Source organism: Macrobrachium rosenbergii, chromosome 12 (assembly GCF_040412425.1).
Source record: "Macrobrachium rosenbergii isolate ZJJX-2024 chromosome 12, ASM4041242v1, whole genome shotgun sequence".
Classification (NCBI taxonomy): Eukaryota; Metazoa; Arthropoda; class Malacostraca; order Decapoda; family Palaemonidae; genus Macrobrachium; species Macrobrachium rosenbergii.
This window is the reverse complement of record NC_089752.1, coordinates 8,933,899-8,953,000: the sequence shown is the minus strand read 5'-3', so window position 1 is coordinate 8,953,000 and position 19,102 is coordinate 8,933,899. Positions and strand designations below refer to the sequence as shown.

The following is a 19,102-nucleotide window of genomic DNA, read 5'->3' as shown; positions in this document are numbered from 1 at the left end:
CACCTCGGGAAAACTTAACCTGAGCCACAGTGTTTCTTCTAGGTCCTATAGAGGATGAAATGATTTCTCCTTTTTAGGAGGATATATTTGGGTTGAGGTTTACAAGAAAGAATTGGTATCAAGCATTCTAAACGAAACCTGATTTTTAGACTTCCTTACGACAAAAAAAGAAGGGAAGGCAGCGTTTATGCATGCGTCTTCATGTTATTCGTAATGGACAGAAGTTTGCGGTGGATATTTGGGAAAATTTAAATGAAATGTGGTTTAATTCACCATTTATGAAAGCCATATTGCAGGAAGACTCAAAACGTACTCATCAGATGAAATACTATACGAATACAGAGAAACATTTGGAGACAAAGTAACGAGAAGCTCAAAAACAGCTCTCACTAGTAACAAGTAACAAATCACATTACCAGTAATGGAAAACCAGCTTGCGCTATCAGTACCGGAAAACTTGGGAAAAGATCGGAAATGATTTATGAAAACGTCAAGTAGAAAAATGAAGTGTTCAGATATATTTTTCGAATAAAATGATTTCGGATTTCCGCAGGATACGCTGGATTAATGCTTGGATAAGTTAATCCCTAAACTCAGTCAGTAAAGAAGACAAAAATTTACGACTGGAAATGATTATGTAGGCCACCCTTTTATGTGAGACTCATAAAGAGAAATAAGCGCCTCTATTTCAACGTTATTATCTTGATATTAAATACGTTGATGGAGAGTTAATTAAGGTATGTACAGTTACACAAGTACACATGCACATACACACACGTATACATGTATCTGCATATATATATATATATATATATATATATATATATATATATATATATATATATATATATATATATATATACACACACACACACAATATGTAGGAGAGAGAGAGAGAAATTAGTTAAGAAAATTAGCATATGTGCATTCACCAGTTTGAGTGACGCAGAGGTTACTATAAAACTGCCAAATTCCGACAAAAGCCCAATTTACCTTTTTGACCTTCGAAAGGCGAGAGGAGCAAAAGACTGAGAATCTTACACGGAATGGAATTAATCTAACGGTTCCCATCCTCGCCAAAGAGGAAGCGTTTGTGAGTACCACAAGCTCAAATATCATGATAAAAAGAAATCTGGGTTCGAGAACTTTTAATCTGGGGAATGTTTGCTGCACTTAGCAGCAGTTGACCACTGCTGACTGAAAAGCATCCTGGAAACTGTCATTCTTCTCCTTCCTAAATTTGATTACAAGCGTAATGTCTAATTCAGTTAGCGTGCGCGTTTTGAGTAGAGTCCCTGCTAATAGGGACTGGTTTAACAATGTGTAATTAAATAAAAAATCTATTGGTAATCAGAATACATATCATCGTCATCAGAAACTCTTATATCGATAGAGAAGTAGTATAAAGAACTTGGAACAAAAATCCCTGAATGAAAGGAAGTATGCTGAGAGAAAAGAAAAAATGTGCAGCCTGAAGGGTAGATACCAAAATGAAATTCATTAAGTATATCTTAGTTTAGCAGACCACTGAGCTGATTAACAATCTCCTAGGAGCTGTGAGAAAGGGGATTGTATTTTTTACGTGGCTAAGAACCAGCTGATTACCTAAGAACAGGACCTAAAGCTTATTTTGGAATCCGAACCACATTATGACGAGAAATGAGTTTCTATCACCAGAAATAAATTCCTCTAATTCTCCATTGGCCGGTCGGAAAGTCGAACGCTGGGCCAACAGCGTGCTAGTCGAGAGCTCTACCCACCCCTCCGATGAAGAACTCTGAAATTCATTGATATCCCGAGTTTCTCTTTAAGTCAAGTAACAGTCTGGTGGTTAATAAATATTCACTTCTTAGGGGGTCTTACGTGTTATAATGTTGTAGTGAAGTTCTTTTTCAGTAACTTGAAACTAATAGAATTATATTATATTATATTATTCCATTTGAAAACTACAACAATAACTCGATTCACTGGAAAAATGAAAATAAACTTGTGTGTGAGAGAGGGAGAGAGAGACATGGTAGTTTTTGCAAGGGTAGCTTCGTAGGCAGGAAGCTCTGTTGTTCTTGCCAAGAAATGCAATGCAACATAGCTAATGGAAGCCGTTGGCAGTCCTTCGATCTCTGAGTACCATTTAATCTTCTTCTTCTTCTTCTTCTTTTAACATTTAATCCAATAGTGAAATCACTTGAAAATCTACATTTTCTATCTATCTATCTATCTATCTATCTATCTATCTATCTATCTATCTATCTATCTATCTATATATATGTATATATATATATATATATATATATATATATATATATATAAAATATATTGTGAGAGAGAGAGAGAGAGAGAGAGAGAAAGAGAGAGAGAGAGAGAGAGATCTTCCTTAAAGTCGATGTGACGAGAATACAAACCGTGCAGTCTGTATTGGAATTATTGGCTTCAACGAATTCAACACCAGTAACGACGCTCATCATAATCGAGCTTTACTAAAAAAAAAAAAAACTATAGAATCAACCTATTTCCTTTTTCTAATGCTGACACTAAATGAAAGAGCCCGGCCAGAGTCATCGAGGCTCAAGTTGCAAAGCGTTCAGTTAGCGTTCAAATTTCACATCTAAAGGTAGCTTGATATTCATCCCTTTTCATGTTGTGAAAAAATATACTTTGATTTTACCCGAAACCAGTATCATTGGCCTCAGTCGTACTCTGCGTTGGATTTCTGTTTAATGTAGTCAAGGCATTCTTTCATTAATACAATTAGAGTACGATAGTTATACATTTTGCAGATCCTAAACAATTATCATGTCTGATATGATGAGTAGATTTCCGAAAAACAGGAGGCCGATGAGCTGTATAAAAATAGGGTGGCCTTGATACTTCCAAACCTTTTCCTGCTTATTTTTGACGCACAAATTCCAGTTTAATCTTATAATATAATTTTTTGAAGCATGCTGATTATAATTAATAGAAATAAGTATCTATTAGTGTGTAAATTAATCAGTTATCCTTTATCCTTTTTTACAGTTTGAAAATCATTATCACTCTCTCTCTCTCAGACGGTTGTCAGCAATGAATGGAAATTATAATATAGCTGCTGTCTGCTTTCATATATATATATATATATATATATATATATATATATATATATATATATATATATATATATATATATATATATATATATATATAAATATAAATATATATATATATATATATATATATATATATATATATATATATATATATATATATATATGCATATCTGTATGTATTTAATTATTAGGATAAGTGGAATGTAGGAAGAAAGCAGTGAATTTAGCATCGATGGCTAAAGACTGGAATAAACTTAGATCCTATCTCGAAGTTAAGTCGTTAACTTGCGACTCATTCTAACATATCGAGCGCGTTAGAATCCTGCCACAGGCGTCAGAATTTCTTACTTTAGTAGTGACAACTGTATCCAAAAACGTGAAGAAATCGAGAAATTAAGAGGTTATTGTAGATATTTATATATACACATATGTATTTGGGAAAAAATAGCGTCAGTAGATTTTATTATATACTTATGCATATATATAACTATATATATATATATATATATATATATATATATATATATATATATATATATATATATATATATATATATATATATATATGTATATATTTGTGTGTGTTTGTGTATGTGTTTGGGCCCTCGCATGTTTGTATGTAATTTTGCTGAGGTCATGTGTATATTTTAGCATTAAATAAACCAAAACGCACATTGAGCACTCACCTAGTTCTGAGGGAAGGGAAAAAGTAGTGAAAAACTTTGGATCCGACCTCAGGAGAAACCATGGAAGAATGATTTTGCGTGAAAGGAACGCAAATATTTCCGAAAGGTTTGAGTCACTATGAAATAACTCCACATTAAGAACAAACATATTCACGTCGTAGCGGCAGCATATACGACAGAGAGTTGAACAGCACGCCACTATACTGCGAGCGGTCGTAAAAATTTCACCAGAAAATCACGTCCTGATGTGCGAAGGGAAGGAGTAAGGGTATATGTGTTTCTCTATCTTCAGACTGGATTTCATCTCACGTTGCGCTTCATCTTGCAATTTGGTAGATACTATTAGATTTTCGGGCGACTTTCATGCAGCATCCCCGAGACTTTGATGCCATCTGTTGAGCAGAAAGGGAATTAAATTGGAAAACATGGGGAATGAGACTTATATTATAAAACTATAATGGGAAGAACAGTTAAATGCTAAGTAAGAAAACATTAATGTATTACACCTGTGTAATGGAAGTGACGTCAGAGAAGATGATAATTAGAAGCTGAAAAGCAATGAAATATTATTTGATAAACGGGGGAAATGTTTAGATACTTCGACTTGCTTAAAGAGATATAAACTCGAACGACTAGCTATCTTTTAGTGATATAGAGTCACAGGGAAAGTTTATATGATTTCATGGAAGGACTAATTGATTGACCGCTAACCTAAAGCCATTTCTGTAAACACGAACAAACTGTGTGTAGATAAAACAAGTGAAAAATGCACCGAAGTTTCTTCGGCGCAGTCCAGTTTCTGTACAGCCACTACCGAAAAAAGATCTGTCCTTCGTTGGTCTCGTTACAATGCTGTATGAGCCGCGGCCCATGAAACTTTCAACCACGGACTGGTGGTGGCCTATCCTATATCGTTGTCAGACGCACGGTTATGGCTAACTTTAACCTTAAATAAAATAAAAACTACATAGGCTAGAAGGCTGCAATTTGGCATGTTTGATGATTGGAGGGTGGATGATCAACATACCAATTTGCAGCCCTCTAGCCTCAGTAGTTTCGAAGATCCGAGGGCGGACAGAAAAAATTGCGGACGGACAGACAAAGTCGGCGCAATAGTTGTCTTTTACAGAATATTAAAAACACAAAGCATCAGCTGTAATATCAACATTCAAGAGAAAGTCTATTTGAAGTTAAAACAGCATCTCAGACAAAACAGGGCACGGCAATACGTCCCTATTTCCTTCTTTCTTTCTTCATGAAACATTAAGAAAAAAGTTGAAAATGAAACGACTAAAATCTGTCAGAGAACGAAACCAAAACTTCAATTACGAGGTCAAGAGTCACTTTTATGGAACTGGAATGATTCCCTGACACTGCCAGCGGGTGATAACGGCTTCGCTTTCCCGTGATAATATCATAAGTCAGAAGGGGAATATCTACGAAAATGTGCTGTAATGCAAAGGTATGATTTTCTAAAATGAAAGTAATTACAATACATTAAATAGATTGCAGAGTCGGTTGCAAAATTGAAATGTATAACGGCCTAATGAATAAAACGGTATGCCAGAGGGAGAAAGTGATTGAGAGGAGGTGTATGCTAAACAGAGAAAGAGAGAGAGAGAGAGAGAGAGAGAGAGATTCAGTGCTTGTAACCAATATGTTGTCAACAGTTGTTTGGTCAATTTTGATAAAATATTTCACTGATTAGTATATAATGAAGAACATTGTTTATATATATATATATATATATATATATATATATATATATATATATATATATATATATATATATATATATATATATAAATAAAGATAAAATCACGAAGAAAGCAGAGGAAACACTGGAGTGCTGCAGGGCCTTTCGACACTGGGTCTTTACTTAGCAGACCATTTTCCTTAAGTAGATTTTATCTTTATTTTATATATTCATCAATTCCATATTTTTCGTGATTCAGTTATACATACATACATATATATATATATATATATATATATATATATATATATATATATATATATATATCATATATATATGTATATATAGATATAATTATTCATAATGATTCTAGTTCCATTTTTCAACAAATTTAAATGCCACTTGCTTATTAATGAATCTGTCAAGCGGTAAAATAAAAAGAGAGAGAGAGAGTGATACTTACATTATTCAAAACTTACAACAGCATGCAAACGATAATTTGATTGTACGAAAGCGTTGCCTTTTAATGTAAAATAATTAAAATGATCACGTGGCTCTTGAAGATAAATACCATTACTAAACATTCAACTGCTGATATATATATATATATATATATATATATATATATATATATATATTATATGTATATATATACATATATATAATATACGAGTATATATATATATATGTATGTATGTATATGTATATATATATATATATATATATATATATATATATATATATATATATGTATATATATATATATTTACATACATATACAGTATATATGTGTATATATATTAATATAATATATATATATATATATATATATATATATGTGTGTGTGTGTGTGTGTATGTATATATATATCGTTAGGCTGAAATATTGTGTAATCGGTGTCATGTTTTTTAGATTTTTATTGAAAAAATGTTCTGAGGTTGCATATGAATTGACCAACAGAATCTTCAGCTTTATATCCATTCATGATATGCTTAGTTTTTGAAACCGTGCTCTTACTGAAATAAGAAAATACAAGGAAAATGCTTGTCAGTGATCTGAAGAATTATTACGGGGAATAATATAAATCATGAAAAGCTGAAATCTAGAAAGTATTCCAGTGTTGATCATCGGTAGATAAAACCGTTCACTAAGTGTAAGTTACGGGGTTGAGGTTCGTCCCACATTTAAAAAATTATATTTGATACTGGGGTCTGTTTGCTTGTTATTATTGTTAATTAGTTATAACAATAAAATTATATACAGAATTTAGTTTTAATAGCTTTTTTTAAAATATTACAGCTGAGGTTGAAGTCATATAGAATAGAAGTTCTGAGGAAATGACCGATGGCGATTTCAGCAACGGTTTCTAGATTGCTCAACAGCTCTTCGTTTGGTGAGTCGGTAGAGCTGCGGACTGGCACTCGCTAGACCGGAGTTCGATTCCCCGGCCGGCTGATGAAGAGTTAGAGGAATAATTTTTTTCTGGTGATAGAAATTCATTTCTCGCTATAATGTGGTTCGGATTCCACAATAAGCTGTAGGTCCCGTTGCTAGGTAACCAATTGGTTCTTAGCCACGTAGAATAAGTCTAATCCTTCGGGCCAGCCCTAGGAGAGCTGTTAATCAGCTCAGTGGTCTGGTAAAACTAAGGTATACTTTTTTTTCTAGGTTGCTCCTGAGGGAACCAACGAGAACCAAGGAAATGAACGAAGGTAAGCTCAGACTTTTTTTTTTTTCGTTAGAAAAATCTCCCGCACGTCTTAGGAAAAATGACCAGCGATGTGACGGGTGTTTTGTCTTGGCACGCAGATGTAAAGAATCGAAAATATGTTTTTAGATTTAATTAAGTAGCTCGCACACTAGGGAATTAACGGTTAGTGTTCTTAAATCCTTTTTATTAACGTTAGTAAAGAAGTCTCCTTGTAAAAGGACTGCAGGTAAGTACCAAGTAATTACCAGTCTCCTTCTGCCTAATGACAGAGATACTTGTTGGAATTTTCAGTATAAAAAAAAAGGTAAAAAATATGCGCCGAAGTTTCTTCGGCGCAATCAAGTTTTATGTACAGCTGCTACAGCATATAATCAAGGCCACCGAAAACTGACCTAACTTTTGGTGGTCTCGGTATAATGCTGTATGAGCCGCGGCCCATGAAACTTTAACCACGACCCGGCGGTGGCCTGTCCTATATCGTTGCCAAAAGCACCATTGTAGCTAACTTTAACCTTAAATAAAATATAAACTACTGAGGTTAGAAGGCTGCAGTTTGGTATGCTTGATGATTGGAGGGTGGATGATCAACATACCAAATTGCAGCCCTCTAGCCTCAGTAGTTTTTAAGATCTGAGGGCGGACAGAAAAATGTGCCGACAGAATAAAGTGCGGACGGACAGACAAAGACAGCACAATAGTTTTCTTTTAAAGAAAACAAAAAAAATGGGTTAAATTGCCTTGTGAAAATAGTCCTGTTCTTACCGATAAGAAAGATAATAAAACAACTGTTAACCTCATGTCCCCACTGAGCAAACTGCATCACTTTCCACAACTTTTTCCTTGGGACGCGGTCAGAAGGTACTCTGGAAATAGCGTTGTTTTGTGCAAGAATGGAGAGAGAAAAGTAATTGCGTCCCGTCCTTGGAAGAAGTAATGTTTCTCTCATTTGCGCTAAGTGAGTTGGGTGCGGAAAGCCATGTTTTTTTTTTATTAACAGATGATTATCAGTTGTTCCCTGTGTGTATTTTCTTATGTTATCTCTGTTCGTTTGCTGGCGTCGTTATCTACCACCTCAGTAAACGACAGGAAATGGTAACCTCTTTTCGTTCCTTATACTGTACCTCCTTTCATATTCTTTTTCTTCCCTCTTACTTTCCACCCTCTCCTAACAATTGATTCACAGTGCAGCTGCGAGGTTTTCCTCCTGTTACACCTCTCAAACCTTTTAGTGAAAAATTCCTTTTCAGCGCTGAATGGCCTCATAGGTCCCAGTGCTTGGCCTTTGGCCTAAATTCTATATTCAGTTCAATTCAATTCAATGTTCTTCCGAAACGTAATGAAAACGATAAATAATTGTACTGTATAATCTGTACACTTATAGGATTTGTTTTATACGTATATTTCTCAGAATATTACATATTTTATCATTTGTCATTACACGGCCAGGGTAGTAGTTTTCCTTTACCAGTTAATTTAGAATGCATAGTATCACTGCTGAGCGAAATTTGAATAGAAAGTGCTCGGAAATTAATTCTCAAATTGTTAAGAGAACAGGGCTTAACTTCACTGAAAATATTCATCACGAAATAGGAAAAAAAGGGAATTTTAGTGCAAAACGTTAATCTACTTATTGTAGGCAAATGCGCTACTTTGTAGCGTGTTTGTAGTTTATGGTGTGATAAATAATATGGAGAGAAAGCTGCGAGTTTATACGTTCTTGAAGAACTCTTTTTTTTATTTCTTCTTTCCCAGCACGCATAAGAGATTTTTTTTAATGAAATATAAAACGAATATATGATTTGCTGAATACAAAGTAGATAGAATAAGGTCTGAAACGTACAGTTAAGATTAAAGTCAAGGGAATCTTATTCAGCTTCAACACAGAAACGAATAAGAGAACACGTTGTAAGCAACATAGAAATAAAAGAGAGGAAAGTCTGGCTTGTTGAAAGTACAATTCTTGTCAGAACATCCCGTGAATCTTGTACAGTAATACCAGTTTATTTATACTTACTACATTGGAAAATTCATGAGGATAAGATTTTGCAAAAACAATAACATTTGGATTCAAATGACACTATTTCTTCGTTAATTGAACGTTCTTGTCTTTGTATAAGGATTTCTGATACCTTGAGCAAATGCATATTTTGCATAATTTTAAGCATATCAAAATGACACACCTTTTATTATGCTTAGATTTGTTAAAGTAGAGGAAAACAGAGAGAGAGAGAGAGAGAGAGAGAGAGAGAGAGAGAGAGAGAGAGAGACGACAACAAAACAAAATCTTTCTGTTAAAAAAAAAAAAAGACCATAATCAAATCACAAATCAGAGCTTACGTAGGGCAGATCTAAATGTATTGTATGAACAGAATTTGAATTGGGCCACAAATACATCGCAAGAATAGAATTTGAATTGGGCCACAGATGAATTGTATGAGCAGAATTTGAATTGGGCCACAATTCATTTTTGGAGCAGCTTAAGAATCCTAATAGAATTTACTGGAACCTGATTAAATCAGGTGTAAAGATAAGACTTATGTATGTTTATACACAAGTCCCTTACCCCTCATGTAATCAACTATGCGTGGTTAATATTTTATTAAATTCTCTGTTTCTTCTCATTTGTCTCTGCCGACTTTGGCTGTATGAGGTCTGTGAAGTAAATAAAAAGGTAAAGAAATGTCAAAATAGATCAAGTTAATGATAGTTATCAATAAATAAATAGTGAAAGCAAATGTAAATATAAGAAACCCAACCTGCTAATAAATACCACGTAAAGAAGATTCAGTGTCAAGCAAAATTGTCTGGAATGCATTTTCAAAACCTAGTTGTGGCTGAAGCGTCTTTCAGTAGAAGGGATCCTCGTGTTTTTTTTTTTTTTAATTCAAGCTACTTGAGTAAGCTTATAAAAACGGAGAATAAAAAAAAACTGGACTCCATCAGTAAACACACAACAAGGAGAATCATCTCCTCGACTGGCAGAAGTAAAGACTCTATTTTCCTCTCCTCCTCCTCCTCCTCCTCCTCCTCCTCTCCTCCTCCTCCCTCCTCCCCTTTTCTTCTTCTTCTTCTTCTTCTTCTTCTTCTTCTTCTTCCTTCTTCTTTTCTTCTTCTTTTCTTCTTCTTCTCCTTTGATAGTATAGATCAAGTGGGCTAATTGTGTGGTCTCTGGGTCCTCCAGAAACAGCAGAAAAAAGCTGAAACATTTTATCCAAGAATTTCCTTATTCTCTGTCGTTAATGAGTTTACTTGAACTCTATTAGAAAAAGGTTAATTAAACGAAATTTCTTCAGCAAAATGAGGGCTATCTTTTTACTCCGCATTTTATTGCGAAAGTCTGTTGGGAAGAAAGTGAAGGGAAAATTCATGCACTTTTGCATGCTGACATTCTCTCTCTCTCTCTCTCTCTCTCTCTCTCTCTCTCTCTCTCTCTCTCTCTCTCTCTCTCTCTCTCTCTCTCCTCCACACACGCACACAAAAGCACACTCAAAAAAATATAAAAGCCCGAAGTAAGGGAAAACAAGTATCAAATAAGAGTGATCTTCGGGACAAGTTAAAACAAATTAAGGTTCTTATATTGCCAGCTCTTAATCCATCGCGGTATAGACCGTACGTGGAGAAATAAAAAATGCGAAATAAAAATGGAAATAACACTGGGCGAATTACGACGGCGTCTTTGGTATCGGACTCAGAGTAACAGTTAAGGTGAAATACATTGCAGTCAGTCATCAGTCCCAATTTGCAATGGAATTCAAGTGGTGATCTGTTGCTCAGACACTTTCATTCAGGCTTACAAAAATCTTTTAATTTCCGCTCCTAAACCAATTGCTTTAGAATTTTGTCTATGCCTTTCAGAAAACCTGAGCTTGAAATGACACTGATCATTAACGTTTAGCATATATTTGGTTGTACCCATCAATTTTGGGCCTCAGTTGAAGTTTTGATGAAGGCTACTTGCTTTCATCTGTGGCTACATTTTTATGTAAAACATCAGTGGAGTCATTTAAAATGACTACTTGAAAACTTTTGTGTCATTATAAAGCTGAACACTTGTAATTCGCCGTAGTAGGTTCAAAAAGCAAATTAACAGAAATAAGAGGTCCATGTGGCTAGTTGAAAGTTGCCGAAAACAAAATATATTCGGCGAAAAGAAAATATTGGACAATTCTTACTCCGTGCAAAAATGAAATAAATTACCTTTCCAATGATAATATTTAGTCTATTACTATTTATATCAGCCATTGAGCTGCAAAGCATAATATCAGTTGCATCATAGGACCTGAAAGGAGAAGAATTCTTCTGATTACCTGATTTTTACCACGTTTATTGAGGAAGCACCGAACCTTCAACAATTGATGTATAAAAGCACATAATTACAATATTATTATTATTATTATTATTATTATTATTACATTCTAACGGTACAAGTAAGTCTTCGTTGACCGGTTGGTACCATTCTCGGCTAGCATTCTGCAGGGCCCGCGTTCGATTCTCCGGGCAGCCAATAAAGAATTAGAGGAATTTATATCTGGTGATAGAAATTCATTTCTCGCTCTAATGTGGTTCGGATTCCACAACTGGTTCTTAGCCACGTAAAACAAGTCTATTCCTTCGGGCCACCCCTAGGAGAGCTGTTGATCAGCTCAGTGGTCTGGTTAAACTAAGATATACTTAACTTTCTGACGGTACAGGAACACTAGTACTGAGATGATGCAATATTCCATTATTTTCATAACATATATGAAGTTAAAAGGCAATTCTTCCTTCCTTATTTGATTTCCGTTGATGGTCCGCTGTGGTATATCAATTCTCTTAACGCAGCCTCTCCGCACATATTGCACATAGGATCAAGTGGCCCTCAGATAAGATAAGCGGGCAGCTGTTCGCCTCCATTTCTAATCTATTGCCATTGTTATGTTTCTCCAATTCTGCAATTATCCGCGGACTCATGCAATTTCAAGCTGAGTGCGTTGTGAATTGCTTATAGCATATTCACTGGCATATATGTTGCAGCTGTATCTGTATGGACACATTAGGAAACGCTTGGGCACACCAGAAGCAAACACTCAACTTGTGTGTGTGTGTATATATATATATGTATATATATATATATATATATATATATATATATATATATATATATATTTATATATATATAATATAAATATAAATATAAAATATATATATATATGTGTATATATATAATGTATATATATATAAATATATATATATATATATATATATATATACATATACTATATATATATATATTCTATATACATAAATATAATGTATATATATATATATTATATAATATTTATATATATACTGTATATATATATACATATATATATACATACATATAATTATATACAGATAGATAGTTTGACTGTGTGTGTGATTGTGTGCATGAGGACAAACAGAGAGAGAGAGAGAGAGAGAGAGAGGACGCAAAGCACATTACATATAATCAAGTAAACAAACAGAAATCGTTATGTCATTTTTTTATTATTTGATCCATTTGGGATACATTTGGAAATATTTGAATTTAAAATTTCCGCACATCCGTTTGACACTAAATGCATCAATGGATATAGCAGTTCTGACATGTTGAAACATTTTTATTTGTTTTTATATCTATTTTGCTGTATGTTTTACTATAACGTTTTGCTCTGTATTTATCAATATTGTTTTTATAAAGAAAAGATTTTATTGTTGTCATTTTCACATTAATGCAGCCAAACATAAAGTGTTAAAGTAAATAAAATAGTTTGCGTACTTATATCACCGTCACCAACTAATATTAACCGTACATCTTTTTATTCTGTGCTCGCGCTAGGGGAGTACTCAGACGTCATCAGTGACTGTTATATAATATGCCTACTAAAGATATGTTCATTAAAACAGATTTTTCTTTTGAGAATATAAAAAGGGACAGGCAAGATGTTGATACTGGCTGCTCTTAGCAAGCCGAGATAAAGCTACAAAAGGGAATCTTAATTGATTCATATAAATATCTGAGATACTATCGTTGTACATTTCATAATGAAGAAATGAACAAATAAATTCTGCTCTGTATTGAATAGTCATGCGCGGAGGTATAACACTTTAGATATAATTAGTGAAACATGGATTGACGTGGATTTCAAGGACTGTCCCTTTGTGTGAAAAAAAATAAAGGATATTGTAGGCATTTCCAAGAGTTGACCCAAGAACTCAATAGTCATTTCGAGACAGTGTCTTCTTATTACAATACTCTGTCTAAAATGTTTGAATGCTTCCTCCCCGTTCCTCTATAGAAAATGAAATTAATGCTCAGAGTACACTGTAGTGGGATTCTCTGTTATTTTATTGACAATTCACAGTAACCAAAACATCAATTTGCACCCCAAATGGCATCCTCCTGGTGGAGAGCCATCACAGATGAATATGATCCTTGATATCTCAAGTGAAATGATCATTATTCTTATAGTAAATTTGAATGTATGCAAGAAGTACGCCATCTGACAGTTGATTGATTTCAGGTTACGTTTTCATCTTCATTACGCTTTCCAAATAACTTTGTAGTCTTGTAGTAAAGCTATTGCAACATAATACCTATGTTAAAGCTGAATGTACTTATCCTATGATTAAGACCTGTGGTAGGTATTTGATAAAAAGTGTTCGTTCGGTTAAGTATTTTAAGTTTTCAGAGTGTTCAGTTCACGCAGTGAAAAATAAAATCAAGTCTGTTGTTAAGTGTACGTACTAAACAAAGTAGTTTAAGGTGTTTTGCCACAAAAGGACATAGTAATATTAGGAAGACCCAGGGTTTTCCAGTTCTTAAGGAAAACCGCAGCCATGCCAGAGAATCTGAATAAGCCGTTGTCAAAGATGTATTTGGCAATCATTTGGTCAAGCTTCGTGAATCTTTTAAAATGACTGGTATTATATTTATATTGTTTACATTGATGTTCGGATTACCCAGTTGCCAAAATAATTTCATAGAAAGCAAAATATAATTAAGGAAATTAGCATGAAAGTCACCGTGAGATGCTATTTCAGTAGTTCTGCTTATGAGGCTGACATTACTCTTGCTGTCGTTAACTGTATTGCCTTCATTTAGTGCTATCGTTACTTGGTAGCATCGTTGAAATTCATATTGCATTTTAATTGTCAATCAAGATTCAAAGATGTTTTCTTATGGATCCAATGAAAAGGTGCTGATTTGTCACTGTTTATTTATTTATTTATTTATGTTTCTGTTGTTGCTTACTTCCATTAGTTATAATGGTGAAGTCGTTATTGCCTAACTTAATTTCAGAATCGACATAAATAAATGCAAAACAGGCCGAGTCTCTCGGGAGGTTCCCACTTGATCTGTTTTCGAACCCCAACCAGAACACGAATTTATGCGGCCGGAAAATACTTTTGTGCAAAAGGAAACCTAATAATATTATACGTTGTAACTTGGAAAGGCCTTTGGAGGATCCCGAGCCTATTCAGCTGGGCCCCAGGCGCGTGTGATCCGGAAATATCTTTGATGAATCGATTAGAGATGGCTGAATTCCAGCGCCATGTGAATCTTGAATAGCATTTTCGGCTCTGCCTCGAGGGTTTTCAGTTTATTTAACCAATGGTGATTTTATTTGGTGTTTTGAAACGAAAACTAATATTGATATGAAGGTTATTATCTAATATTTCATAATTTATTTTGACCGTATTAGTTATTATAAAATAAATCATTGCAGTTTAAATTAGGATTTTCTTCCCAAGAAAATGCTTTATATACGATAACAAATATCGAGACATTATCAGTTACAATGTGCAAAAGGATATTATCATTCTATATGTTGGTGTTTTTGGCATCAAAGTTGGGTCTACAAAAGTTGCTTCTTGAAAGTTCGAAAACACAATTATGTCCTGAAGTATATTATATTAAGGCAGGTATACTATACGTTATAAAAGTTCTACCGGGGTGTTTCTGTAATATGTGTATTCAGTGTTTAGGAATATCCATTTGGTGAAGACATTTATTAAAGGATTTTAATTTCCGGAGATGTAATCAGCCACACGCCGGCGTCAAATGAAACCCAAATTGGAAGTAAAGTAAAACACTGACTTTGCTCTTCACAGATTTTTTGAGAACATTCTGTTGGAGGCACCATCACGTTCACCCACGCAGACAGGATTTCCCTAGTTCAATAAGTCATATCCACATATAACCACACGTTCAGAAGCTTGATCTCTTAATATCTCTTAATATGATTCATTTCATAGTCTCCGTCCCGGTGCTTCCTTCACTCCTTTGACCATTTCATTATTGTTATGCCCTTTTAGGGGGAAGGTGAAATTCATTACTGAGAATCTACTGCCTTTTTGTTTACTGGGTGATGTATCATTTGCTTAAAGTTCCTCGATGGACGGAGTCAGTATAGTTTCGCTACTTTCCTAACGGCTCGCGTTTGAGTCTCCAGCCTGCTGTGAAAAAATTAGAAAGTATTTCTGGTGATAGAAATTAATTTCTCGGTATGATGTGGTTTCGGATTTTAAAAGCTGTGGGTCCCGTTGCTAGGTAACCAATAGGTTCTTGGTCACGTAAAATAAGTCTAATCCCTTCAGGCCCAGCCCTAGGGAGAGCTGTTAGTCAGCTCCAGTGGTCTGGATTAAACTAGGTATACTTGCTTTCATGTATCATTTGCCTTTGGCGTGGATCTTCAGATAAGCTATTTCTACCTTCGCCAACGAACAGACAGGGGTATTTATATACCCCTGTCTGTTCACCTGCATCTGTCTTTGCATTTGGCTTTAACAAAATACAGTATATCACAAATATAAAAATGAATTTAGAAGAAACGTAGAGAAAACATTGATTATGTGACACCCCCTTCCCTTTCCAAGGACGTGAAATTTTGGCGGATATCCAATTATCGTTAACCATAAAATCTGGGGATTTTCGAGTTATTTACAATAATTCTGCCTGGATGACATCTGAATATTAGCAAAGCAATAAAAAAGCATTCGACGACGCTGTTAATTACTTGTATCATAAAAAGACCATCGTTCAAGTCAAGCTTCAGTGTTTTCAGTGACGGGCGTTGCGTAAATTGGCTTAGGTGGTTGAGTGCTAACGATCTCTTTTGAAGTAGGACCCAGCAACAAAGTTATTACCTAGAAAAAATAATAAATAAATAAATAAATATAATAAAATCCCCAATTAAACATTCCCTCTGTGGCATGCAACTAATTTTCTTCGGTAGGCACTGATTATTCTCAGCCACATTTCTTAATTTTCATATCTGCTGCTTTGCTCAGTAAGGGACACGAACTTTTGGGATGTATTCAGCTTTGAGAAGTTTCTTTTCCTCTTTCATACTGGAAGATGGAAACACATCGACTCGTTAAGTTAAACGTCTCATTAAAAGATTGTGTAGTGTTTTGAAAAATTATATCAAAGCATTCAGGCAATAGAATATGTAAATAAAGTTTAATTACACGTCATGGCAAGAATATGACTCAAGTAGTGCAACGACGATATTTACTGCAAGTATAACGCTCTGATATAAATGGTAAAATCATTTTACCTGGAGAAAGTTATCCAAACACCTTTTATTTCGACTAACAAGAATTTTTTTCTTGTGTAACATTACAGTGTAATTCTCTAGTAACCGATATATACTTTGTATTATCTCCTTCTAAAAACTACTTTCAACCAAAGTTAAATAACCATGAAAAGACATTCGCCAAATTGTTAACGGCATGAAATAAAAATAAAAATATATATAAAATACAAATTAGTTTAAATTAACTATATGACTTCACACATAGGAAGGCTACCGACGTCCACTTGGAAATGGACAGTTACAAACCTGAGGATTAACTGCTCCAGTGGTCTGACTGACTCACAGCTGTTCAGGCTTCGTAATCTGATCAGACCGGATGATATTCCTTTGCACAATTTCGGGAATTAGATGCATTTCAATCACGCCAGGTAATTCTACAATACCATACCTGTAACAGCCGTTTTGTTCTTCGGACCCTGACCTCTCGAGCTAGCTATCATTTCAAGTCGAATAGTACCAAGAAACGGGTTGTTTGATGTATTTCATAAACGCAGCCAGTTACTGCCAGACGCAAGCACAACATAGACGTTTCATAAATTTGTATTAAACTCTAACATGGCAAAACTCATCTAGTAGATCCACATTATATTTACATAAATTGCGTTAATCCTGAAAAATAATATAAAATCAATGATGAAATTTGATAACTTTTCCTTTTTAGCTTTCTGTAAAAGAAACTGTTGTGCCGGCTTTGTCCGTCCGTCCGCACTTTTTTGCTGTCCGCCCTCAGATCTTAAAAACTACTGAGGCTAGAGGACTGCAAATTGGTATGTTGATCATCCACCCTCCAATCATCAAACATACCAAATTACAGCCCTCCAGCCCCTTTAGTTTTTAATTTATTTAAGGTTAAAGTTAGCCATATTCGTGCATCTGGCAACGATATAGGCAAGGCCACCACCGGGCCGTGGTTAGGGGTTCATGGGCTTCGGCTTATACAGCATTTTACCCAGACCACCGAAAGATACATCTATTTTAGGTGGCCTTGATTATACGCTGTAGCGGCTGTAAAGAAAACTCGATTGCGCCGAAGTTTCTCCGGCGCATTTTTTACTTGTTTAATATCATTAATGAAATTGTCACCTTAACGAAATAAGAAGCACCTGTTTGGCTTATAATGTTTTAATAATTGGTTTTTAATCTTAAAATGAAATATTTGTGCTCTCGACGATTGAAGTTTTTGCCCTTGATAAAAATTCATTACAGGAAATGATGTTTTACCTAAGCCTTTATTGAAGAAGCTTGACAGATGCTTACGTAACATTACGAAAAGTCAAAATGAATCTTAAAATCTCGCATCGAGGTTTGTGTTTCTTAAAGTAACTGTGTTTCAAGCAAAAGCACTCATTAGTAGGATGAATCAGTCTTTAATAACATCTTAGACGAAGCAAGTTGATGTTGAAACTCCAACCCACGCGATCCCCATAAATAAGGCAATCAATGAGAAATAAACAAATAGAGCTAAATGATATGTGGAGAAGATATGGGATGCGTAAATAACAACCACCCAGTCGCTGTCGCAGATGAGCAGAATAGTAATAACCAGTTCCCCCCTTCCCCCACCGCTCCCACCTAAGACCAAAAAAAAAAAGCACTCACATTACGTAAGAGCATTTGGATAAGTTTTTTTTTTTTTTAATTCGAAAGCGATCCTAAACTGGATAGGAGAATCCTATACCGATTAGTTCTTTTTAATTATTTAATAAAGACTATTCTAATGAATTTAGATTTATTTTGCAAGTAATCTTTGTTCATTCGTAAATACAATAAAAAAGTAAAAGAATGCGTCGAAGTTTCTTCGGTAGAATCGAGTTTTCTGTACAGCGTATATTCAAGGCCACCGAAAATAGATCTATCTTTCGGTGGTCTCTACTCAGCACGCTGTGTGAGCCGCGGCCATGGCTTTCAGCCACGGCTCGGTGTGGCCTGTCCTATATCGTTGCCAGATGCACCATTATGTCTAGCTTTAACCTTACGTAAAATAAAAACTACTGAGGCTAGAGGGCTGCAATGTGGTATGTTTGATGATTGAGGGGTGGATGATCAACATACCAATTTGCAGCCCAAAAGCCTTAGTAATTTTTAGATAAAAACTACTGAGGCTAGAGGGCTGCAATTTGGTATGTTTGATGATTGGGGGCGGATGATCAAAACACCAATTTGCAGCCCTCTAGCCTCAGTTATTTTTAAGACCTGAGGGCGGACGGACAGACAAAGCCGACACAATAGTTTTCTTGTACAGAAAAATAATACCATTTGCTCGTCTGTTCGTGACGGAGAATTATCATAAAGATTATATTATTCCTACATGGAAGAAAGACCTC

The 19,102-nt window shown here is 34.8% G+C and overlaps 1 long non-coding RNA gene across 9 annotated transcripts in view; it reads left to right on the top strand.

Moving 5' to 3' along the window:
- LOC136844376 (uncharacterized) overlaps nucleotides 1-19,102 on the top strand; it is a 388,477-nt gene that overhangs the window by 152,497 nt on the left and 216,878 nt on the right. For all 9 annotated transcript variants that reach the window (XR_010854844.1, XR_010854849.1, XR_010854845.1 and 6 more), the window contains one exon: nucleotides 7,134-7,177. This is a non-coding gene — a long non-coding RNA (uncharacterized lncRNA). The remainder of the gene's footprint in view (nucleotides 1-7,133; nucleotides 7,178-19,102) is intronic.